Below are 27,400 nucleotides of genomic sequence, written 5' to 3'. Positions count from 1 at the left end.
CGGCGGCAACTCGCGTTTCGAATTTGGTATTTCGAACCTCTCTCACGCAACCCTCGACCCCTGCCCCTTTATTTACCTCGGAGAGCATCTCGTCCTCGTCCTCGTCCTCGTCCTCGTCGTCTTTCTCAACCCACGCATATCCGCCACCCCACGTTTCGCGGAGAGAAGAAACTGGGCGGCTGGGGGGTGGGGACGGGGGTTCGGGGTTCGGGGGTGTTCGCCCCCTTCGACCCTCTTCGCTCACCCAGTTCCACCCTCTGTCGCGCAACGCGAGGCTGCCGCCGGAGCAGCTACACCCTCCGGAGTTCCAGAGTTCGCTAGGCCGGCAGCATCAGTCGGTCTTGCGCCCTCTGACGGCGAGGGTGGCTAGCTGTAAACGAGAGCGAGGGAGATAGATAGGTAGCGAGAGAGAGAAATAGAGAGAGATAGAGAAACGCCCGTGGAATAAAACCGCAGTGCGTTTAGGGCAACGTCAAAAGCAGACGACGCGATTCGCGGCTCGGCACGCGTTAAGAAATGTTCGCCGAAACCACCAGCAGCCTGGTTCTCCACCCACTCGGAGAGCCGCGATTCCGATCGCACTGATCGAGCCACCGCCGAATGCGGATCGTCCTGCAGCCTCGCAGCCGGTGAGTAACGCCGTTCGTTTCTCCTCCGGGACGACTCTCGATCATTTTTTCATCTCCATCGAGGTGAAATAACAGTCCGACGATTTGACGGACGCTCGGTAATCGCGACGAGAGAGAAGGGAAAACACGCGGAAGAAATTACGCGGCTTACCCTTGTTTTTTACAGGGGTAGTTTTTCACGCTTCGCTCTTCGTCGCGGCTTCTATCGGCATTCTTCGTCCGCGTACAATGCGATCGTTGCCAGGCCGGTTGTTTACGGTAAGACCGGACCTCGAGGAGCACGGAACGTGTGATGAAAACATGTGCGGATGGGTTAAGAGTCGTGTGTTTCGTTTTTATAAACGCCGTCCCTCGTCTTTTGAACACTCTTTTTGCAGGATGAGAAGCATCGTGGTTCTCGCTGGCGTTAATTCGTTGTCTCATTTTTACTCGGCCCACTTTTTACCCGTCCCTGGTTTTCTCTTACTTTGCAGCTCCTTTGCCCTTTACACGTGGATTCGCCGTGCTTCGGTGCTCGCGATTAGCTTTATACTGATGAAAACGGGCCGGCTTTTCATCGGCCTGTCCGGATACGCCTTTTGTCGTTTCTCTGACACAGAGGTCTCGACGTTTTCGATTATACTCGAATTTTTCATCTTCCAAACGAAACATCCGATCCGGTTTGCCCTTTGAAGATCTTCGTCGCGAAGCTGCCGTGAAAAAGCTTCGGAAAAATAATGATGTGAAAATTCCTGTGTTCCGAGACGTTTTTTTTTTTCATTAAATTTATTCACCGTATTTTGTTAGGATGTTGCGGTAATTCTTTGACTCATTGAACAATAATCTACTCCTTCTTTTATAACGTACTTATACTTTAGCACGTAATTTCTTGTAAAAAGAATAAACGATGTTTGTTGGTAGTGGTAAATACCATAAATAACAAACGTTGCTCAGAGTATTGCTCAAAGATCAAAGAACAGAGAATAAAAAACGAATAGTCTATACGGTACGCGTGAATTAAGATAATCTTCAGTAAATTTCTGTGAAAACATTAAGCGGTTTAAACCTGTAGTATGGAAATAATGTAACATTTACCACACATTCCAACGTTTGAATGACTAAATCCTCCGGCAGAGTTACACACTCAAAATTAACGTACGTGAAGTAAATTATAACCTTGCAGCGTTTAAACACACAATTTCGGCTGTAAATTAAAGCCTTGTGATTTTCACCAAAGCCGCAAATTAATTTATTTATATAGTTATAATTGGGTAACGCAAGATTTTAATAAAGTTGGTTTATTACACCGCCTGGTAATAAACACTCATTACTGGGTGTAACAAAACAGAAAATTACGTTGCGCTGAGTTTCCTGCACTGCAGCAATTACCGAAATGTTGTAAGTAAAGGTTACGGTGTACTGAGGAAAATTTCATTTTTAAAATTGACTAGAAAATTATAGTGAAACAGGTATGGTTAAAATGATGGTTGAAATATTTTTAGAACTACATGTAATAATATTTTTCAGTTCGTTCAGTTTAATGCATCATTTTCAATTAAACGCGCCCTCAATATCAATTTATTGCCGCGTCAGCGTCAAATTATCGCAATAGTTACAAGAAAATATATTACAAGCGACGATAATCAGGGGAAACAGCAGCATCAAACAGATTTTTCCATTACAGCTGCACAACTCATTTCCATTTTGTACGCACAGCTATATTTCTCGGTTATACCGAAAAGTAAAAATATTTAATTACCGTAAAGTAACCAAAATTCGAAACTTCTCTCGGTGTGAAATTCAATATTTGTGTACATTCCCTCTTAATTATGCACCTGTTATACATATACAAAAAAAAAAAAAATAAATCGATTAATTTCGTCAGTTTGTTTCGTTCGTATTTCACGTCTTCTTTTTTTCATCCAATTTATGCAATTGCGTGCATTTGAAATTCTGACAGCCCACCAGACGAGTGAGTTATAATTATTAGCCAAAGGATATTTCACAGCACCCATCGGCGATGGTTAGCGGAAAATTACGCAAACAATATCTCGAGGGATAGGCAGGTACTTCGGATCAAAGTAACGAGATGGATCGAGATTCGGATCGTGCAGGACGACTGGCTTTCCGCACTGCTGATCCAGATCGCATCGATCATCAGAGGCGAGGCTTTGATCCGGTCAGTTTCTGGGAGCTCCTTTCCTCCCCGCGAATTTCCCACTTCTGAGATTACGTGGCTTCTCTTCTCTGATCCCAAGCCGAAACTCTCGAGTCCCCTCGCAATTCCCTTGCGGCATCGATTACGTCGTCGGAAAATTATACTTGCATTATAAACAGCGAGTTTCCACATTCCGGTGTGTCAACACGCTTTTCAGGGAGTCCGTATTACCGAATGGATGCTTTTGGAAGTAGGAAAAAAAATTAGAAAAAAATAAAATAAAATTATGCATAGAAATGTTATCACCGATTTTCTCAGTCGGGAAATCTGTTGGCTTTCATTTTCGATCACGTAATTCTGGAAGCTCGAAAGGAGTGAAAAGTCGGGAAATCTCGACGAAAACATATAAATAACATATACGACAAAGTATATATTTAACTTTAATCTATTGGAAAATAAATGTTCTTGCTAGTCGATGATTTTCAGCAACCTTTCCAGGCAACGATTACGTTTTTTCAGAAATCTTCGAGAGTATTTTGCTCGGTCGATCTTGAAGAGAACTTTGATGCAATCGTAAAAAAGAGACGCGTCTTGAATCAAAGAGTAGGTAAACACTTTTTAGTTAAAAGAAAATCGTAGAAACGGGAATGTGGAATGGGGTTGTATAAAATTGAGCGAAAATTTCAACTTGTACTGGATTTGAAAGAGAATCTTGAATCGTCTGTTTGGAAGTCGCTAGATATTGAATCGACTTGTTACAAGGTAATACGTAATAAAAATCAAATGCATCGACAAATATGAAGGATGTTGATTTTTCTTCCTTCGGGATTTATTCTTCATCTTTTTCTACAACCCTTACGCTGTATACCAAGGACAAAATACCTCCAGGCAATGTTCACCGTAAGTTCCATACGAAAAACATAAAAAATGACCTGATTTGATGAAACGTAAATAATGAAATATCGACAAAACCATTGTTTTATTCTTGTTCCAAATATTCAACTTCAGTTACTCGAATAAACACCTTTTTTTATCAAACATCTGTGTCTTGAAAATTACTCGGTCAATTTTCAGCTCAAAACATTTGAAATGCAACAAGTTACGAACGATGAATACAAAATCCATTTTCGGGTATTTTATTGTTTGATGAATTTTAAAGATAACTAATCCACCTAAAAATATAACAGTTGAAGAGTATCCCAAATTTTTTTCAATTTATTCGAATCGATATCCCCACTTCTACACAATAATTTTCAACGCGTTATAGACATGAGTTGCTGCAGCGTAAGGGTTAATATACCTACTTCCCTTACACGACGAGCATTACGACTAGTCAGACGAACCGGCGGGTTAACCACCTACGAAATCTTGATTCTAATCTCGCTAACCAATTCGCAGTGAGTACAAAGCGCGAGGCCCTTTTTGGTCAATATATGTCTCGTGGATGTTTGTATATGTAGACCACGATGGTGAATTTTCAGGGGGGAGGGGGGGGGGAGGGAGCAGGACGGAGGATAGAAGAAAAAAAACAAAAAAGAAAGAAAAAAAGAAAATAAAAATGGAAAATAATATAAAAAATAAAACGTCGTTGGGATTTACTTGGCGATATATGGGAGTATGGAGAAAACGACGTACTAGAGTTATATACGAAGGTGTATGCTCGTATAAGGAAGAAAAATGAGACGCAAATGAAAATTAAAAAAGGTTAATTAACAGCGCGTTGTCCAACGGTCAGGGAAAAACCGGGACTCCCGGGAATTTCAGTGGCCATCCAGTCACCTCCAGAGACATTTCTCAGCGACATATTGCTTGGTCAAAGGGGGCAGCTGACGCTCGTTTATATTCTCGTCGAATTTAATATGCACTGCCATGCACTTTTTGCCGAGGGATCAACGGATGCGCGCGGACTTTCAATCAAATCCGAGTTTTTATACATGCGTAATGATAATACTCGCTGTTGAGGTAAAAAAAAATGGGAACAAATGACCGATAAATGATCGGTAGGTATATGCTTTTGATCGTTTGACAGAGAGAACTCCTCGGGTCATTTGAATTCCAAATCTATGTCGAAGGAAGGTTGGCCATATTTAAAAAATTCACGAAAAATTTTCACGACTCACGACCAAGTTTTTCACAATTATTCCACAATCGAAGATCTAACCATCCCGGCATTGATTGGACAATTTACTTATATTTACACGCGGCGTTTCGCAGCTCGATTTTCAGAGGGTGCCGATCAACCGCAGACGAATAATTGGCTGATAGAGGATGCAGCAAACAGCTTCGCAATTTACAGGGAAGTTAATTTTTCCTCTGCATTCTTCACTTTGTTTTGTTTTTTTTTTTCTTTCTTCTTCTTCTTTTGCACTCTCAGGTTACGTTGCGCCTGTTTTCGATTTTTTTTTCCCCCACACTTGCGCGAATAAATTGCAGGCTAATACGTCCGACATCTTCTGTTTCAATGTCCATACTTGAAAATTTGCGTGAATGTGTTGTATCAATTTTTCTTTTCGCTTCTACTTTATTTCTGTGCTTTTGGCGAAAATCCTGTAAGGTCCGCACAAATCCAAGGTCATTCGCATTCGCGCAATCAGTTTTCAGCCGCAGATTGAATCAGCGAAAAATTCCCTCGCCTTTCCTCTTTGTCGCGCGCATTGTTTATCACATTCGTTAATTCTCCAATTCAACGCCGTTTTCCGCCCCACGTACTTTGATAACCGCGAGTCTACGCGTCGAGAAATTTCCTCGTTTAACATGTGCGGCTCGTTTCGTATGCCCACCCAGGGGTTGAAAAAAAATTGCGTATTTCATCTGGTTGGAGGAAAAGTATTGGCGCTGAAGAGCAAAAAATGTGCAAGAATTTTGAATTTTCTATTATAATAAAGACACAGCGCTTGCGATGTATTCTTTGCGTTTCTTACCTCGACGACATTTTCCCCTCGTTTTTATACAAAGTCGCGAAATTATGCGGGCTGAAAAATGCGTGTACGCGATGATTATCACTCTTTTGTTAAGCTTGGGGGAAATTTTTCAGAGACGTGACTGGAGGAGAGAAAAAAACTGGAAAGAATTTTTCCCGCAGAGCCGTACAAGTGACGAAGCTTTCGCTGACAGATTTCCACGTTCTCTTTTTTTCTTCGCTTACCTTTTTCCAAATAATTTTCGTTACGTGGGAAAACAGTTAAGATAAAAATTTTGTCGCTGGGATAAGAACCTGGTGCAAAAAAAAAAAAAAAAAAAAAAAAAAAAGAGAAAAGAGAACCAACACTCGAGCTTTGATATAAGAGAAAAATGTAAAAGAAACTTCGAAGCGTTTTTGAGCATCCGCCATCTTCGAAAACGAAAAGATTGTGATTGGTCCAAAGTATTTCTACGTAACGAAAGTCGCGCTAAAATCAAACTTCGCGTATCGAACACGCGGGACATTCTCTGGTTCCGTTAATGAGATTTCAAATCCAATTACAAGGCAAGAGGGAGACTGTGAATTTTGCCTGGAATATCCGCAGATCCTTTGAAAAAATCCGTAAAAAATACCCTCAGGTCTGCCATGCAGCTGCTCGAAAATTGTTAAATGAATTCCGCAGTTTTTTTTTTTTCCCCCTCTTTGTTCCTGTTTGCGACAGTTTTTGGTTTATGTTCAGCCGAATCGTATAGCAAAGTGGTGGAAGAGAATTCTTTCTTCTTTTACGTGTGTCACAGGATTAATATATCCTTTGTAAAAAAAATATCGCCGTGTGCGAGGACAGGTCCAACATCAACGTTCAACGTTAATAGTACAGGACGGAAACTGGGAGAGACGGATGATGATGGAAGAGATATGAAGAGAGAGAGAGAGAGAGAGAGAGAGAGAGATGGAGCGGATGAGATATTATTTATTTGGTAAGCTTTTTGCTCTGCTAAGGAGAATCATATCCGTTAAAATACGCAGAATCTGATATTGTGGAAAATTTTAAGGTACAGTCACTTTTTGTGAAAGATATTTGAATTGCTGTGAGGAAAAAAAAATTTGATTCGCGCTTTGGCAAATTTTCGTGTAAATTAAGAAACGATATTTATACCGAGAATTTTTCTCGCTTCATACATCGTTTCAAAATTTTACATTTTTTGATTTCCAACAAAGAGAAATCTTCCAGTCGCTGGTTTATTTATCCGATCATAAAGCTGACGAATTTACGAACATGAATATGGATGAAATGCCCGTGAAGCGAGCCTTGTTGCTTAAATTTTTACTTTCGTATCCCATTCGGGTTTATCACATCTGCATTGATGCCCGCTAGGGTGAAAAGCTTACTCGAGTGACGCGCCTTGCGTTGGATTGAAAATTTGGATAACGTGACAAATCCGATCACATCCGAAGCGCATAAATTACCGCCTCGGCTCCGTATTTCGCAATCCCGCATCCCATGCCGCTGGGAAACAAAATATGCTAATTTTAAGATTTTCCCAAATATCCTAGAAGATAAGTAGAGTCAAGAATTTATTTATTCATGCTAATTCGAAATTTAAATTTCAACCGTAACTCTTTTTCCCCTCTTTTTTACCACTCCTTTTCTCACAGCCTGGCTTCGTAATAATTCTTATCTAAAACGATCGGTACATGGTCTTGCTTGGGTTGTGTAAAAAAGAACGAAAAATTTTCATTTTACAATCGGTTTCAGTTTGAAATGAAAGAGAAAGAAAGGAGAAGCATTTTCGGCAGGATGTTCACGTTCGCGTACCAATGAATAATGACTTAAAAAAAAACGACCGAGTAACGAAAACTCGATAGTTGAAAAATGCGCGGCACGTTTCATTTCAATATGGATTTTCATTTTGTCTTTTGTAAGAACAAGGCACAAACCTGCTGTAATTGAATTCGATAATTTTGATATTTGCATTTGAAATTGGACGTCAGTCGGTATGGAACGAATTGTCGTCGTTCCGATGACGCGTGATTTACATAATTAGTTTGGAAAATTGTCAGCTCTCCTGATATTTACGTCGGTGTAAATCAGTCACGATACGTGTCCGATTATCGTGGAAAGTACAGCGCGGTTTTACTTTTTCCAATTTTCTCTCAGCCGGATGAAGAAATCAAAGAAGACATTCGCACGCGTTCGATGATCGAATTTATTCCCTATAATAAACAATCCGCTGGCAAAGAGAAAACGAGGCACACACGTGATTTCGTATTACATATATATATATATATATAAGAAAAGCAGAAAGAAAGCACGTCGGGAGCTTCCCTTCGATCCCTTCGTTGTTTGTTGTGATTTAGTTTCGAGAAGAGCGTGGGTACACCAGTTCCAATGTATATTTTATTTCTTCTCAATTTCTTACTTTCCTTCTTCGAATTTTCAATCCCTCTACACGATGTCCAAATTTTTCTTGAAAGAAAAAAAAATGCCCAAAGGGCAAACGAGCTCCCTTCTTGCATGTATAACATCAATCGGAATTGTTTTTCCGTTTTATTGTCGTCCCGCGCAAGCTTTTTGTCTCAAGAACCGAGAGAAAAAAGACAAGGGAAAATGTCGGGGTAAGGGGGAAAAAAAAAAAAAATAAAAAATAAAAAGAATCATCGAGTCCCTTTTTCTTCACTCTCCCCGAGATAGGTAGGTACGTGATGTTAGTCGTCGTTTTCACAAAGGCCACGGATTCTGTCCCTCATACAGGTCTCATGGGAACCCCGTAGATTGCCCATACACTGCGGGATCAAATTTTCCATATTTATTCCAGAAGACAAATGATTCCTTCATCCCCTTGCTCCTTTTCTTCTTTCCCCTTTAGGTTTCCCATTTATTTTCCTTTTCCTTATTTTTTTTTTTTTATTATTTAACGCTCGTCTCGCGGCTTCTCCGCTCTCATTTTCGTAAATTCTACTCTGCAACGTATAAGTTATACCTATATACGTTGGATTCGCAGTCGATTAAAATTCCGCCCTTGCCACCTTGCGCTGGACCTCCGAATCAATCATTCTATTTTTTGTCCGCGCATTATCTAAATTTGGTTGAAAATTCCTCTCCCTTTTATCCTTCGTCCAGTGGGGCAAACCTATTCATTACAAACTGATACAATTCATCGTTCTACGTGTATACGATTATACCTGTATACAGTATACGGTAAAAGGCACGTGTATTGTGTGTGCCTGACGAATAGGCTTTATTCGAAGGGTAGTGAAGCCACCCCGCGCATCACGTCGTTTATTCGTTCGATTTCCCCCGCTTGATTTTGTCCGGTTATCGTAAAATTGCTATTCCCTCGTTATTCTTTTTTGACGTTCATATTTTCGCAACGTTTCTTGCAATTCTTTTCTGATTATTTTCACTTTTTTGTGTGATTTTTAATTTTACAGGTAGGTGATTAAAACACGCAACTAAATCTAATCTAAATCAACCAGGATAACTTGGGAGCTTATTACGTGATTATATTTATTGAGTTGTCACTTTTAAAAATGGTGATTTCTTTGTTTTTGTGTTAAATATCAATCCAAACAAAGTGATTTCGACAAAGCTTACTAGTATAGGTTTGGGCTTTTGAAAAAATGAAATTCGTCAGGAAATGACTACGTCGTACAATTTAATGCAGGATCCACGTTTCTTCCATTTTTTTTCACATCAATTGAACGCTATTGAAATTTGATCAACGTGAGAATTGAATTGTATACCTATATCTTCTGTACGAGAATCGTCAAGTATCAGCCAGTGACTGTAAAGAACTTTTCCACTTTATATCAATAGAACGTGTCCGTCATAAATATATATGGCATTTCACTCGAAACTCGAAAGTCAACTTCCATATATACAGGTATACGCGTTATTCAATTACGTCCAGAAAAACATATTTGAGTCCTGAGGGACGAAATGGGGAGTATAAAATGGGAAGGATGTGACGGTTTATTGACGACGAGGTCAAACTAACGTGGAGGCCGGAAAGACGTGCCTCGGCCTTCCGTCTTTGTTTTTCTCCTCTTTCCCGTTTCCTATCCCCTTTCCCTTCCGCTCGTCGTCCTCCTTTTGCCCTCCGCCGACGGATTTCTCAACGCTGCTTTCTTAAGCGGCAATAAATTCGGCTTATGGAAATTCTTAGGGGGATGGTACCGGAGGGTGTTGGAAAACGGCAACAGTGGGTAGTGGAGTCACCCGGATTTTGTTTGCTGGTTATTTCGGATTTGTAATACCCGCACGTATCCATTCGGCCTCCGTGTCGGGTTGCAGACACGTTTGGGTTCCTGCACCTTCCTGAATACGTCCTCCTCTCACATCGCGAGATACATATATATATGTATATATAATATGTATACGTATATATATATGTGTTATTGCAGCTCCTGCACGGTGGCGGATTAAAATTAACCTCTGCCCTGCACGGAACAATTTTAACCGGTTCGCTTCACTCGTTGATTCGGAATTCCCACCGACGGAGTCGGCCGCCATATTGAATTTCACCGCTGAAATATGGGGAGGCATTTCGATCTTCGAAACAATTTCACGGCTGTGATATCCGTTTAAATCATACCGACTGACGGGCGATCGCTTCCTTATTCTTCGTAGAATTCAATTCGATTTCGTTTTGAATAAATCAATGCGTAGAAGCCGTTGAACCCTCGCCGAAATATGAGCCGCCCGTCAGCATATGGTTATATGCGATAACGCGTGCCAATACGGCGAATTGTGTCGGTGTTGGTTATTAAATTTCAGTGTGAAACTTTCGCCTTTTAATAAGACTTTTAAAACATTTTCCCGGACTATCGAGAATCTGAAAGAATTAGAATCGGGTGCTCGAACAGTATATAACTTCGATAAACGAGGTGAATTTCCCATCGTGAATGTCGCAACTCGACCGTCAAATTCCTGCGGCGTAAGAGTGCAAAGAGGACGAGAAAAAAAAAAAGACAACACGACGGGCTCGAAAAACGTTTTCCGTTTTTCGATCGCGTGCGAGGGCCCTGAACCTAACCTAACCTCAACCCCGAGACCTTTTGCGCGCGCTCCCGTGACTAACGGGAAGATAAAGATGGCGTCAATTCCGGGGATCGGGGTACATAAATTCTCGGACAATATTGGCAATGGGCCGGGGAACCGGAGGTGAGCGGAAGGTCAGGCGTGGCTCCATATTGTCTAAAATATCCAGCCGCGCGCAGTTGCGCCTCCATAAACTTTATCAATTCCTCACACCTCGTGAACGCTACGACTTGTATACCCACGCCTCTGTACACGGATCTACGCCCCCGTCCCGCACGAGCATAAACTACGCTACTCGACGACGGAGGGAACGGGCCGAGTAATCAAATGCAGATCATTTCCCTGGTAAACTGCAGCGCCTGCCGAGTACAGGTTCGTTCTACAGGATGATTCATGCCCGAGTGACGGCTTGGATGGTGAATCGAAAGTAGATTCCTCGAGAAATCTTTGCACACCAAACTTATTTTTCGGCAGGTTCAACGACCCAGCGATATTCGAGATACGCACGCATCTTTGAGGTTAACCAATCGGAGCGCGCCTCGCTGAGTCACGTGACCGATGAAGCGTCACGTGACCGATCAAGCGTCACGTGACAGGGTCACGATTGGTTGACTCCGAAATCGTCTTGCTCCTAAACGGCGCTATCCTCGAAGCTCGCGCAAAGGAATTTAACTTCAGCCTCGATATTTTTTGGGAAAGGCACGAACGGTGGAATTTTTCGAATAAATCCAAGATTGAATACGACAGCATTGCTGTTCGGTGGGGAAAGTTTTCAGAGGCATTTTTTATCCCGATAAAAAAGTCACTTTCATCACTTTCCCGAGATGAGATGCCCGTCACCAGTCTTGGATTCTGGATCCCAGAGGACCGGATGCTCTGTGGATACACGTCGAGTGACACAAACGAATCACTCGTGAAATTTTTATCAAGACCTTGCAGGCTTTGCTTGGACGTCGTCTGCTCTGCAGTTTAGCCGGATACTTATTCAGCGACGAAATAATGTTCGAGTTCTATCTTCCCTTAATATCCGTTTCTCGTGACGATTTTTCGCTTTCGTTATTTGAAACGTTTTGACGTGCTCTAACGTCAGCTGTTGAAAAAGCTCTCTTGAAACAAGACGGGATTCTGGTATTAGCTTTTCACTGCCTTTCTCCTGCACATTGGGTAATGTATTACATGAAATTTGCAGACAAATGACGTTTCCAACGCTCGGATCTGCGTGTGAGTCTTGTTTCACTGGACCGTTTTAGTCAAGTATTAGCGAACTTCGGAGGTTCGAATATGATCAACAGAAGTCGTATGAATAGTACAATCGACTCTTGATAAACGAATTTGAAGTTTTTCGGCGAATTTTGTTTGGAGATAATTTGCATAAAAATGACCATTTTTTTTTTTTCGTTGAACAATTATTTTTATTTTTATTTTTTTTTGCCGTAAAAACTTTCGCAAGCAAGTTGTTGATACAAGAATCGAAATTTACCAATTACCTACAAAAATTAATTTCTTGAAAATCTTACAGACTCATTGTTTCGTCGTTCAAATTGAAAATTGAATTGAAAAGTTTTCACGTATTTCGTATTCAGTGCCTGTTTTCTTTTCATTTGGCAAAAACAACTTTCGACAACATCTCAACGCACACAGCCTGGTAATTGCTAAATCGACTTGAGTCAAAACTTCGTGAATTATCGAACATCAATTAACCCCAAAACAAGTCAACTTTTCATAATACAAGCTCGCCGTGTTCGGCGCCGTTTTATTCCCGTTCCCAATGCCTCGGCGTTATTTTTCTCCTTTTCTCATTCTCCGTTCACTCGTCTCCGTTTCCGCCGTCGCGTCGGGAGCTTTGTTACTCTCGAACGACTCACGGCGACAGTCTTTCAGTCATCCCCCGACCCGAAAACGAGACGGAAAATGGAGGAAAGAAGGCGGCCAGAGCTAAAGGTGAGAAATAAAAGGCGCATCTCTACAGCTTGAGCTTTTATCTTTTAAGCTCTGTAAAGTATAGCTGGAGACTGGGACAAAGGCGTCACTGACTAAGTGTTCCTGCCTCTCGTTCTCCTTCCTCTTTTCTGCGCCCGGATATATGCGAGCCAAAACACGCATAGGGTCTCAACTGGATTCTCTCGAATTCAGCGTTATTATTTTTAATTTTTGAAAAAATGTAACGCGGGAACATTGGCGTAGGCATCGAAAACAACTGCGACCCGTATAACCGATTGATTAAAAATTGAGGATGTAAAATACAACGCAAAGGGTGAAAGCTTTTGTTAGGTATATAGCAAAGCTTATACCTTTCCCCCTTATAAGAGGTTTATAAATTTGCATCCGGAGTAAATGAACGTCGTGACTGTCGAGATTTTTTTTCCTTACTTCCCCCTCTCCCCCCTCTAGCTCTTTTCATCGCGTTTCTTTCTCTCCGTTTCACTCGTTTTTTCCATTATTTTCTCCGAGTTTGCAGGAGCTGAGCAACGCGGAGGAAAAAGAGAAAGAAAGAAGGGAAGAGAGAGAGAGAGAGAGAGAGAGAGCGAGAGTCAGGAAGTGACAAGCATCTGTTTAGACAGGTTTCCCCGCCCTCGCAACCCCCTTTAACGAAGCAAACGTCGTGCCACTTTTACTTTGCGTCGAGAATACTAGGGGAAAATATTATTGCTCGGCACCCCAACGGCAAGCAACCACTTCGTTTCGACTTTGAGAGAAGGACGTTTAAACGCGCACTTGTAGTCAACAATGCAGAAATCGTGTTAAACCTGGCTAGTCGCGGGTGACAAGGGGACCAACCACCGACGTACGCGATGAGGGGTGATTTCCAACATGTATATGTGTGTGTGTATTATATGCCGGAAGAAGAGAGAGAGAGAGAGAGAGAGAAAGGACGAAAAAAATCTCAACCGAGGGCAGCGCAGAGAGTAAAATTCGACAGTTAAACTTCAACTCGTCGTTTTATTCCCCTCACGGTACAAATTTAGTCGGTATTCAATTTTATTCTCCGTGACTGCAAATTTTTTCGTCATCTCTTTTCTGCGGTGTATAAATCCTGCTGCTTATTTTATCAGAGACTCGCAAGATGTAACATCAGGCATTTAATTTCCTATAACGCGACGAGCAGTATTCGTTGATATATTCAATTGCAGGAAACGAACTTTATTCTACTATTTTTTAGTCATCGTTGACAAAAGCTTCGCTCGTCGAAGGGTGAAGGAGAGATTAAATGAATGTAAAAATAAAATAACGTAACAAATGATTAAAACGTGACCTAAGTTCATTTATATTTCGTACGAAAAATAAATTACAATTTAGCCACCCTGTTGCGCGCGTAATACCGTTTCAGAAATATTTAACGAAATTTTTAGGTTGTTTTGGCTACAAAAGCTCGCTACGTGCCAAGCAAATTCTGTTGAAAGTCGTTAAATTCTGTTCTGCATAAAAGTAATTGTTGTACATATGATAACAACTACATTATCAAATTGAAAATTCTCGAAAATCGGGTTTTACCCAATCCCGCATCCCCATCAACGGTTGTCCAATTTACTCCATCGGAATAACGTATAACGAAAATAAATTTCATTCAACGTATCAAGTATAACGGGAGAGATGTTTTATCAATGCGAATAAACGCGGTTTTGCTTGATAATACGAATTATTTCTCCGAGTAAAAAGACCATTTATTTTGTATAATGTTACATAAAATTGAGTAAAACAGGTATCGTTAAAAAAAAACTGTTTGAATATTGCAACAGTTGCAAGAAAATATAGCAACAGCGATCGTAATGAGAAAGAATAGTAACGGATACCAGACTTTCCGGTAACAGCTAGAAAACTAATTTTCATTTTCTGCCTAGAACTGTATTTTTCGATTGTGGTAAAAAATGAAAATAGTTAAGGACTGAGCGGTAACCGGAGTTAAAAATTTCTCTCAGTGTACGTCCACCGGTACAACATCAGCTATTCGGTATCTTTTCTCATCGTTTGACATTAATATCTATCTTCCCACGAAGGGTTCACCATGTTTCGCATCTGAAAAGCAGCTAGGCGGGTTATTGTTACACAGTGAATTAGGCAGATGTACGGAGACATTACTCATTGTCAGTCATAAGACGACAGGAGAGTAGTTGAATTGTTATACCCTAGTCGGCATTTCGTTGCTGCGTTAGCGAAATACCGAGGCGCTGTATTATCGCTGCTTTTTCACCTTCCCGGAAGGGGGAGCGTAGGCCGGATGTCTTGTTTTCCGCCACGTTTCGCAGAGTTTCCGCAGCGGGTTTAATCTGCGCTTCGATGTCTAGCCTGCAGCTTCGAAATCGCGACACACGCGTCACAAGGAGAAGTACAAACACGTAGCGCTGTTCCAGATTCTCGTTAGTATTTACGCGGGGATGATTTAATTAAATACGTGCTTGAGAATTCTGCACGGCTATGCTCGGCAACCTCTCGCAGCCACCATCGTGTCATGATACCTCCGCACAATAGCTGTATACGTATAATACCTGGATATGAATACAGGATAACAATTTGACGGCGTAAAGGGATGTCATACCCGATATTATGACAAAGGGGCAAAGCGTATCGGAAACAATGATTATTATTCGTCGATAATGCAGTTTCGTTGTGCTTGAACGCACGGAGAAAGGGGTCGTTGAATTTGTCAGATATGAGGGAAGATATGTTTTTCAATTCGAAGTATAACCGCCCTGACCGATTCAACGTAAAAGAGATCGAAAGAATAATTTGCGTCAATGTTTGAGACCGCATTTATTGAAATCAACAAAATTCACCACCTTCAAGAACTTTTGCAAATTTTTGTGCCTGTTGCTTTACGCTTTGAACTTGGAATTATTTCCGTTAACCGTGCTTCGCAGAACAGAATATAACGTGTACACAAGCAGACTGGAGTATTTAATATTTTCAAATATTCAGTACTTCATTTACCTGTTTCCCTTCTCTCACCTACATCAGCTATTTGCTCTACATAGCTTCGCCGGGAACCTCACAAATATTCTAACGTCGTTCGAGATAATTAGACTCGGAGGAAGTTAAGGGGATGAAAAGTAGCTAGAGCTACTCCGGGGCTTTAAATATATATTATCAAGGTTGGTTAACGGAAGTGAATTGCAATTTTATTATTATTATCGTTTGAATTTCTTCTCGCTAAAAGGTTTAACTGTCCGATCATACGACCGTTTATTTGATCTGAGAAAATTGTCAAGTCACTGACTGTTGGCTGATCAATTAATAACAAAATCGTTAAATATAATGATTCGATAAGAGTTCATTTAAACATCCGTTTTTCATAAAACTGTACTTACAACCAAATCATTCACTCGCGTCAGTCACTAGATTAACGTATTCGAGTTGTTGTTCATTTGAGTAACCGTATGGTATAACATTGTAATAAAAAATGGTCAATTTTTTTCATCCACTTAACGCTGAATTTCATGAAAAACAGCATTCTTCTCACGTACACATATTCTAACGTTAAAACACCATTGCCTCCGAGTGTAAGAGTCGAAACTTGATTAAACCGTTAGAACAATAACAAAAGTTTCCGCGTAACGTACGGGAAACCTCTGATAACGTTATTATCTCACAGAATTAAGAAACCGTTGACGGGTGTGCTTTTGCACGCCAACTGTAACGCCAAGCGGCAGAGGCGACGCGAGTGCGTCCGAGTTGAAGTGTAACAGGATTAAAAAAAAATAGAAAAAAAAAACTCAATAAAAAGTAAATGAAAAAATGAAAATAGAAAGGAGCGGAGCAAAGCAGGATATTTAATTGCGCGAATTTATCCAACTCGTTGCAGCGGGTGGGTATATATAAGGTATAATAAGAGGCCCGGCAGCGATAATGCAAATTCCGCCCGCGAACGCTCGGCAAACATTTTTGCATATTCATCCAGTCAAGTGCCTCCGGCTGCAGGCTGCCGTTGCTGCTGCTGCTGCTGCTGCTGTTCCTAGTGCGGCCACACAGGCGCCGTATAATTTCCGTCCCCGTTGGGCGGCGCCGGTCGATTTCGCCACTCTTATTGCTATCGCTTCGTGCACCCGTGTTATATTCGCGACTAGGACCTGCACCCCTCGAACCGCGATTAGCTTACCCTCAAACGGGCCTTCCCCTTTCCCCCTTCTTCCGCCTTGCCGCCCCTTTCTTCCCCCTGGACAACCGCCGACATTCAATTCCCGCGTAATTGCAAGCCGCTTCAACCCCAACCCAACAGTCACCGTTTCTTCCCGTTCCCGATTTTGCGACAGGCGTAATCTGCTGCCGGAATCGCGATTGTCGAGTCGCGGGTTTAACTTGTTTTATATGACGCGAGCGCGCTTAACCCGGTTTTTTTACACAAAATAACTGTTTCTACGACGGTCGACAATGCGCGTGCGCGGAGTATACTGGTAAAAATACTTTCAAGTCCTAGGAACTGAAAGTGGTATTTTCTGTACTGCGCGCATGCGCTGTCGCGAGCAAGTCTGACGTTAAGCGAATCTAACCTCAATTTTGTGCTTCGTGAAAAAACGCGTAACATATTCTTGTTGTACAAAGAATTGTTATATTCGTCTTCGGCTCACCTACGACTAGTATTGCAAACTTGAGCTCGTCCCGAAAAGATCGAGGCAAACCTCCTTGTTATACGATATCGTATTTTTGCCCGAGTTACGAACTCCGCAATTTTGCGTTGTTTCAACATCGCGCTCACGGGGGAAAGCAAATATCGGGATTAACTATGCAATAGGCCTTGGAAAGTACCCTGAAATATTGACGGAGGCGGAAAAGAATGATAAAAAAAGATTGTGAAATGATACCGCTGAACGGGCATCGAGCTTCAAATTGACGTGTCGAGCTCAAGAAAATTAAAAATATAGAAACCCATTGAAGATAAAAATAATCATTTATTCAGAACTACGATATTATACACCGTCACACTTTTTTTGTGTTGTTTGTAATTGAAATTACCACAGGTTTCGTATTTCTGTTCTCTATACCAGAGAGAAGTTGTTTTTAATTGAATCAAACTGTTGGATCAACTTTCTCCGAGTTACCGAGTTTTTGTTACGCATGATAACTTGTGTCATAGGATGCTCGTCAACGTTAAAAAACACATTTTAATAGCAATGTGGTACAGAGTTAAACACGGATTTTTCGATCATGGTTACTCGTACCATATTTCCTTGTAAACATTACGATAATTTGATTTTGGTACAAGAATAAATTGGCATTAAGGCGTTATTTAATCCAGAGAAAATTTAGGCAAGTACTTGTATCGTATTTTTTAAATTAATTTTAACAATATTCGTCCCATTGTTTCAACGATATCAAGTTTACTGGAATTTTCTACCAACTATAACAAATGAAATTTTTCTGAGTGTAACCAAACGTAAGGGTGGATGGATACAAGATGCACGTTTATTGGATACTTCGCGTCGTACGATACGTGTAACTTTAATCATGTCATATATTTCGAGACATTCTTATTCCGGTCTATATAGATTCATTCGAGAGTAGGCGACGGGGAATCCCGAGGGGGCTTTATTCACTCGAAAATATCATATTCGAAGGGTATATTACCGGAGGGTGCAGAGAGGGGAATTTTAGAAGCCTGCCGCAGGATTCGCGTAATAGTGACGTATTAACCGACCGTGACTAGAATATCGCATTAAAATACATGTAAAACGAAGACAACGCGAGAGTTCGCGGCTCGAAATTTTTCACGACCGTCTCCTTCGCCTTTCGTAGGTGTCCGAATCTGACGGAACATTTCAAACTAATATCTATTTCATATTGTATAATAATAAACCAGGTCTGTTAATTTTATCACGTTTTACGCGTTGACGGGTAAAAATTGATTCATTGTCGGTGTAATTATGCAACTGAACTAAATTCGGTTTGATCGAAAGAGTGTCAAAACAAAGTAAAACTGGAAATTGAGTTATTCGTATTTTGTGAATTATACTTGAGTGTCTTTTGGTAAAACAGTCATGTATTGATAAACAGATTTATAATACAATTCAGTTCTATGGATTGTAATAAATTCTACAAACGTACCGGGAGAGTCTCTTGAAACTTGAAAATCAACCGCGCATGCGCCAAATAATTCAATCTCATTGGTCGGTGAAATCTTCCCGCAGCGATATTCTTGTCTGCGATGCAGGCGGGCCAACGTACGAAAAATGTGTACGTTTGAATTTTCAAAGAGCATAATAAGCATTGAATTCCGACCGTTCTTTAAAGAATCAACTTTCCGACCCAATAACAAATGCTTCTCAAACCTTTCCGAGTCACCACCACAATTATTTGAGATTCTAACCTCGAAAATTCGTATCGACTACATTGCCGCCAGAATCAGTTTGACAGCTGAAACTCGGGATGGCCAGCCTGCGCGAACAGCCGATAAAACTCGCGCATGCGCGGTTGATTTTCTAGTTTCAAGAGATTGTCCCGGTATATTCTCGCGATTAGGAGTTTTTTTAAGTTTAAGAAGAAGAGGAACAAGTTGAAAATAGATGTATACCATGGTCGAATTGTTCCTCCTCCTACACCGGCGAACCAAAAACCACTTGATGTGTATTAATTTAGTTTTACATTTTTACGAGCTGTTTCTAATTCCGGGATGAGGAAAACGCGCGTGTCCACCTGCCTGCGGCGACGCGAACTACTTGATACGCAAATCGCATGGTAATCCCGAGGAGCTTGGAATTATGGAGAACAGGGTGTTCGCTGATCATGGAAATTCTGAAATCATGGAATTATGACGAGGTTCGGTCGAGTATATGAGGATATAACAGAATCTGCATTGCGGTAATAATAAACTTGGAAATGGCAAGGAATTTTCCCCGTCTCGATGTACGACATATTTGAAACTTACCAAATATCGAATCTTGACACAAATTCGTACAATAGCTGCGAAAATTCGACGAAATTTCATTGAAATTCTACCTTCATTTACTATCTTCATTTAATAATATATAGGTCAGATTTTGCACAATTTTTACATTCTAATAACAAGAACAAAAAACTTCAAACTTATTTGACAGAATTATCACAGAATTTTTCCACGTCATAATTGGAAACGACAATAATTTATGAGAAACAAAAAAATGTTCAATTTTATTCTACGTCTTTGTTGAAAAAGCAGATCAAGAATGAAAATAATAAAAAGACAGTATTTGCAAAAAAGCGGTTGCAAGCATTGCTTTCTGATTTTTCCACTATGTTACTGTACTGCAGCGTCAACACTCTCATTCTTTGAATCATCGTTAGATTTTTGTTTTAACCGACGCGACGGCTGAAGAAAATGAACAAGATAAAACGATAATGTAGATTTATAGAAAAAAAAAAAGAAAAAAAAAAACAGATTGCACAATTTTAGGGGGTTAGGAGGCAACGAAGCGTGCGTGATACGTAAAATATACGCAAATATAGCCATACCTCTTCGGTAAACGGACGCGTGTTGGTGCTCCGACTTTTTGGAGCACATTAATTAGTTTCACGGAAACGGGGTTTCCGGCATAAAGCGGCGTAAGCTCTTGAAGCTCCTGCAGGCTGTGCAGTAGATAGCTGTAGGTCGGGATCCAGGACACAGTTGGTAGCGGACATTCGTTTTTCTTCAGGGATTTATAACAATGCGGTAATAAGTCAGACGGCGGCGTGCAAAATATAAAGCCATATTTGTCCGCGGGATATCAATTGTCAAAATGAATAGGAGTTTGAGACAGAGACGGAAGAACGTTTTTTATTTATTGATTTTTTCATTCTCAGGTTCTACTCGGTAATAGTAATAGTAATTATTATTATTCACCGAATTCTAATCGTATTTTATTAGTTTATTTACTATTTCAAACTACTCTGTTAACCGTGACGTTAAATTTCAAGCCGAGCTGCAAGCTTCCAAGCGTAAATAGGCGCGCTTATATCTTCCCAAATCTCCCTGCACTAGGTACGAAGCACGAGTGCAGGATAAAACGTAAAAAAAAAAAAAAAACATTACTCGCAATCTACAAAGAATAGTCTGCCGCTCAGTAATTGCAGGTTAAAGTCCAACTACACCAAGTGGCTGGGTGGTAATTAAAATTTCATTTCGCCTTGCTGTGGCATCACGGGTGCAATTCTCATAGATCGAGGGACGTTTGTAACGTTCTTCGTGCTGATCGTTACTTATTCCCTGTGCATTGTTGAATTTAGGAGTTTTCTTTTTTTTTTTCATATTCTTTGTTTTCCCTTTGTTTCCACACGTGTTCAATTTTCGTTATTAAATTTCAGGCACAAAGTGAAAGTGACAATATAGAACAAACTGACAAGTTTAAGCCACAAAGTATTACTGCAATATTCACCTTTGTCTTTTCTCTTTTTTTCTGACACACGGTATAAGGGAATATTGGCAGCGTTGTGCAGATTTTTTTATACACTATAATTTTGGAAGAATTATCGATCTACGGAAAAAAAAATAAAAAAAAGAAAAGGATATCGCACCTTCCCGTCTTATTTATATTTCAGTCGCTGGATCATCGGCAACCCTGATAATTCATCTGCAGAACTATACCCGTTTTAAAACTACTGTAATTACAGTTAGCTAGTTAGCTAGCTAGTTAGTTAGTTAGCTAGTTAGTTAGTTAGCTGGCTCCTGCCTTCTCACAGTGATAATAACAATAGCGTAAACATCAGTCGGAATGATAGTAATAGTGGTAGTACAGCACGCTCGGTATAATTGTTCAAGTTGAGAGAAGATATTTTGGTGAAATTATTTCACGATGGGTTGTGTAACGCTTTCACCCCCTTCCTGGATTACTCCCCGCGCCCCGGGTTAATTAGTCTTGACGAGATACTCGCCATTCGAAATCGTCACGCTTGACGTGCCTCACAATCTATGCAAACGTAAGCGTAATAATTAGAAATGAAAAATTGAACCGAATAAACTTAAATTCTATTTATTTCTATAAATATGTTTATTAACGATTTTAATCAACGAACGTTTTAATTTCTTCAAACTGAGACGAATCGATTATTTTTCAAACAAAGAATAGATTCTTAAGTTTCGATTTGTTTCAATACGAAATCTTTTGGAACTCGGATCCGCTGATGTGTGATTTGAGTTTTTTTCTTTGGAAAAACGGTATGTAGATAGTTGATTGGAAAACAGTGAAAAAGTTCTTTGCATATTTATGTTCTTCCTTTACGGCACGTATTAGAAACTTTACACCGACTGTTGATGAGATAAATTACAAGCATCGCACGGGTGGAATTCAATATCTTTGATAATACTGATTAAAGAAAATCTGAGAGCAGCAGGATATGAAATTCAACCCCAAAGGAGGAATGTTCCCAATTCTTGTTCTTGTGTAAGCCTTCGTATGTATTTAAATAATTATCGCAGGTACATTCAAAATCGTGATTATATTCATTCTTCACTTAGGAAGTTCGAGTTTCAAATTTCTAAAGCAACGACAGCGTCAATTTCGGTGTTATCCTGTAAATTGTGTCGAAAATATCGTTTCGAGTACAACGAACGTGGTGAAAGAATTGTGGATTATTTTTCATACTTCAAAGTTTGAAAGAATCGTGATAATAGTATCTTTTGATCGGTCAACCGTTGAAGTTGTTTTAAAAATCACTGAAAAATCGAAACTTATTAATAACTTTACTACCAGATAGTCGTACGTTGAGTATTTATCAAACTGTTATATTCCTGAGCTGCGAAGATATCTTAAAAAAAAAAAAAAAATGAAATCGACAATACGAGAATTATAAACAAAAGCTCAGATATCGATGGTCCGTTTCAAATTACCGTAAAATTGTAAAGCGTCGAGTCAACTCGTTCGATTCCATACTACGACAGCTTATATTATTCAAAGGACTTTGTTATCTACAAATTCACCTGAACACATTTTCTCATCACATTGGCATAGTAAAACACTTCATTTTAGAAAATTACGCAGATATTGATTATGATAAATAAATATCATCGACATCGAATTGACAGCCGAAGAAAAAAAGAAAATCTGTTTCAGTGACTTGGTGGAAAATATACTTCCGAATAAAATAAATCGAACGAGTATTCCGAGTATCCAACAATTTTAAAACGACTTGAACCGAAAGAGAACTCGAGTATTAAATATTTTTTCATTTCAAAAGAAATCCTCGTCGCTCACAAGTACAATAATTTCATAAATACCATACTGTGCACACATCTCGTGTCAATCAGGATCGATAAAAATTATGTATTTCTGTCCAATCACCGTCATTAAAAAAAAATAAAATTCAGCACGATGAAAAAAACCTCTCGATGCCCCGTCAATATCATACTTGTTCACCGATTTTCAAACTCGGGGGTACGAATGAGGGGCTGTTGTTTCGAGTCGACGATCGGCCAGCGATCCTCCCTGCGGCAATACCGTGGAAATCAGTCGTTGGTTTTTTGTCCCGATTTTCGTAGACTAGACGCGTCCCGGCCAACATCTTGCGCCGACGGTCGTTGATGACGGTAAAGGTTCACTGGCTCTGCCCCGGTCGAGGTTGACGCAAGTTTTGGCAATTTAACCAATTACCGAAGCAAGGGTTGGTTTAACCCTGTGCCGACGGTGAAGGTGTGCAATACCGCCTGGAAACCAGGGTTATACGTATACCTACCAGCTTTTGGGATCGCTAATTGTAGATAGACGTTCCCGATTTACCGGAGATCGTTCCGATGATATAATTCCTCTAGTTTCTTACCCTGATCAATGTCCAATTATCTAATATCGTTTCATGTTTTTTTTTTTACTTTCCCGTTATTGTTAGTTTCATGGATTTCTACATTATACACCGCGAACGATCGTAATACGAACGCGGTTACAAATCTTGTGCCACAAATCGCATTACTGCTGCCCCTTGAGGGTAGTCATCAGTCTATTTTGCATACCAAATACATTTTCCGGATAAGAGTAATTTTTCCTCAAGGGTTTCTCCAAAGTACCTTGGAACAATCGGATTTCATCGAGAGAAATTCACTCATAGATATCGGGTGTGAAGCGATTGTAATAATTTCATCTGATTAAAAGTGATTTCAAGCAATTTTTCAAGAAACCTCGCGTAATTTCATACGATTTCAAGCGAATTTTAAAGTAATTTTATCCAGAGTAATTCGCTCATAGATCGGGTGAGAAGCGATTACAATAATTTGAACTGATTTCAAATGATAGTAAATGATTTCAAACGATTTTTCAAGTAATTCCAAATGATTTCAAGTGATTTTTCAGGAAATTTTAAGTGATTTGAAACGATTTTAAAATGACTGCTTTCCAAAGTGTTTTGCGATTTAAACAAGTGAATATCGCCTCAGATTTCATGCAAATTGAAAAAAAAATTTCTCAACATAAACAACAAAGAAATTCTTCGTTTTCGGTTCACCTGCAAAGTTCTGCAATCATTTTGATACGCACAATATATTTCTTTGATTAGAAATAACGTTTATCTTCTCTCTGAGAATAGTGAAAAGAAAAATTTAATTAATTTGTCCAAATCGAATTCAGGTAAGACACGGAGATTTGTTTCAACAATTTCCAATCTTCTACCAAAGTTTCGCGTTGCACCCGTATTGAAATTGAAAGAAATTTTTTTCTACTCTTTGGTACATTTCTTGCGACGTGACGGGAGGAAAGCAAATTTTGTTCAAACTTTCCCAAGAAATCATGGCGAGCAAGTAATAATATATTATTTCCTGGTAAAGAAAGATTCGCGTTGGTTGTTATACTGCAGTACACTGGGAGAAGGAAAGTTTGAGTTCGTTAAATTTGTGAACGGTGAAGAGACGGGCTGTGCTGCGAGAGAAAAGTGTTGAAAAATTAATACCTTATGAAAAATTAATATTAATGGCCTCAAAGAAACGAATATTTTTTCATTTTTTCGTTCTCGCATAAAAATATGTTGATTTAATATGTTTTAAAAATGTTCATCAAAAATCAGCTCGATTAAAAAATTTCAAGAGGTCGCTCAAGACGACAATTTGAAGACAGAAGAAAGCAAATTATTGATATAAATTTATGTAAATGAACTTTTATTCTTTATTAGAACTATTTCTTACATATTATTGTCGATTCGATTTTATTACTTTTTTTTTTGTTTTTTTTTTCGAAGGTGACATCTTAAAGAATAGAAACGAAGCGCGAGGCACGAAGAAAAAACACAAAGGCAATTGTTTACATAAATTTATATTAATAATTTACTTTCTTCCGTCTTCAAACTTAATTAGAATTCTATAAAGATGACAAATAAACGATAACCGGTAAAAATTAAATAAATTTAGAGAAAATTTGAAGTTATGAATATTCATTAATTAAAGCACAGTAGTGATAATTGTCTTTGTGGTTTTTCTTCGTGTCTCGTGCTTCACTTCTGTTCTTCAAGATGTCAACTTCAAGATAAAAATTTAAAAAATCTTGATCTACCTGTATAAATTGATATATCGAGTTGAAATTTTCATAATATTTATAATTTCAAACGTTGAAAATAATAACATGACGAGAATAAAAATTGAAAAAAAAACAAATTCCATTTTTAACTATTTTGGAAATTTTTTTTTTAAATCTCGAGCGACCTTTTAAAATCTTCTAATCGAGTTGATTTTTGGTGAAGATTGTTGAAACATGTTAAATCAGTATAGTTTCATCCGAGAACGTAGAAAATAAAATAATCGTTTCTTTGGTATCACCAAAGTATGAAGACAGAAGAAAGCAAATTATTGATATAAATTTATGTAAATGAACTTTTATTCTTATTACATCCACACACCATTAAAGCACAAAGCTCGAATATGTTCCAGATTTTCTTCATACCCGCGCTTACTTTCGTTACTTCGACGTCTTGGTATCTGTAGCCCTAATCTCAATCGCGTGAGGAAGTAAAGCGGATAAAAGCGCGTGGAAAGCGGAGAGAAAGGGGGAAAAAAAAAATAAAAAATTGTGAAAATCGTAATACAGATTCATCCGTGACTCGGTGCAGTACACGGGTGTCCTTACCAAGGGTTCGTTGAAAGAACGAGCATGTCAGTTTCTCAGATCCCCCTGAATCCAGATATATCCGAAGAATAATTGTCAAGGTTTCCTTTAAAACCAGAGATGCTCAAAGCGGCTACGGCAGAACCGGGAATCACTTCTACCGGCAAAAAGCGTGCCTTATACTTACGCCGGCTTCGTTCTTACCCTCCGGCGGTGTTGCATGGAGAAAAATGAGCGAGAGAGAAAGGGAGAATCTACGCAAAGATCGGGAGGGAGATAGAGAGAAGAGAAGAAATAGTACCATTCGTTATTTTTTACCCGTAACAGAGAGACGATATCATTCTTCTCTGACTGAGAAAATAACCTTTCCATTGTTGCCGAAGCCCCGTGCAAGCCGCGGCATTCCACCGATTCGCAAAAATATTTTATCTGGTTTTTTTTTTTTCTATGATTATTATTGTTGTTGTTGTTGTTGTTGTTGTTGTTATTTTTTACATCCTCTGTAGAAGTTTCTTCGTTCATTTCTTTCGAATCTCGTTTATATTTCAGCGATTACTCGTGTCCGAATAAGTTGTAACTTTTTCCGAGGATTTTTGGTCCTTTTGTTACTGCACCTGAAAATATCTCCATTATTTCACTATCGAAATTTTCGTTGACGTATTTATTGAACACAGGCTTGATATTTGTATCGAGAAAATCCTCCTCTCGTAAGATTGCTCTTTTCTTTCGCGTAATTATGCGAATCTTTGAAACGTTGATCGCGATTACCGCGGAATCGGGGTCACCAAAAAATACGATTAAGACTGATTTGTTTTTTTTTTTTTTTCGACAATTAGGTTGGTCTTGTATTTTGTATAAATGGGAAAGGAATCCACGGATAGGGAACTGAGTTTTCGTAGTAGCAATGAAAAAAATGAATCGTTAAAAAAAATGCAGGTATAAAAAATGGTGTAAATTGTGAAATTCTATAAAACAAAATTCTATCTTCTCTGAAAATTTATAAACATTCATTATCCAGCATGCTTACGACATTTTTGTCCTTTGCGACCCTTTTGCGATTCTTTCCCGACCACCAATGCAACGATCATCATCATCATGATCATAATCATCATCATCATCATCGACAAGTATCAAGATCCCTTCGTAACTCGCATATTCACGCAACGTGCTGCACGCATACGCACACACACCTACATCCACCAATTAGAAGTTCTTGGTCGTCGATCCCTTCCCGGGGGATCCTCCCAGTAATTAAGTTAACATTGAATTGTACCCCTTGAGGGAATAGAAACCCGTCTGGGAGACATTGGTCAGTCTCTCCTCACGCGCCTCTCTATTTCTCACAATGCAGTGCTAATTCGATCAACGATTTCGCCTCGCGGTTTAAATCTACCTCCTCCCCCTCCCTCTCTCACTCCAGGGGTGAGGGTTAAAATCAGAATGGTCAGAATTCCGAACGTAAATGTACCGAAAACTCGCAATCACGAAAGAAAAAAGTGGTGAATCTTCATTAGGCCAGAAATAATGGAAATAGAACATAAAAGTATCGAAATTTGAAGTTTTAGAATTTAGATTACACAACTGGTGAAAATTCCGAAAGGCCATTAGCAGAATGAGGCAAATGCGATTGATCACAAACGCAAATAAATATCCTTCGGATGGTTCGTAAAGTAGAATTTTCATCTATTCGAATTCATAAATGCGAAGGATCAGAACGGTTAGAACTCCGAGTAG

General features: G+C 39.5%; 1 protein-coding gene across 2 annotated transcripts in view; it reads left to right on the top strand.

Annotated features, from left to right (window-relative positions):
• Window positions 1-284: 284 nt before the first annotated feature.
• LOC124211705 (uncharacterized) overlaps window positions 285-27,400 on the top strand; it is a 101,809-nt gene continuing 74,693 nt past the window's right edge. For both annotated transcript variants that reach the window (XM_046611041.2, XM_046611040.2), the window contains exon 1: window positions 285-629. The gene's annotated coding sequence lies outside the window, so the exon portion shown is untranslated. The remainder of the gene's footprint in view (window positions 630-27,400) is intronic.

Source organism: Neodiprion pinetum, chromosome 2 (genome assembly GCF_021155775.2).
Source record: "Neodiprion pinetum isolate iyNeoPine1 chromosome 2, iyNeoPine1.2, whole genome shotgun sequence".
NCBI lineage: Eukaryota > Metazoa > Arthropoda > Insecta > Hymenoptera > Diprionidae > Neodiprion > Neodiprion pinetum.
The sequence above is the reverse complement of the archived record's forward strand: the minus strand, read 5'-3'. Positions and strand labels throughout refer to the sequence as shown.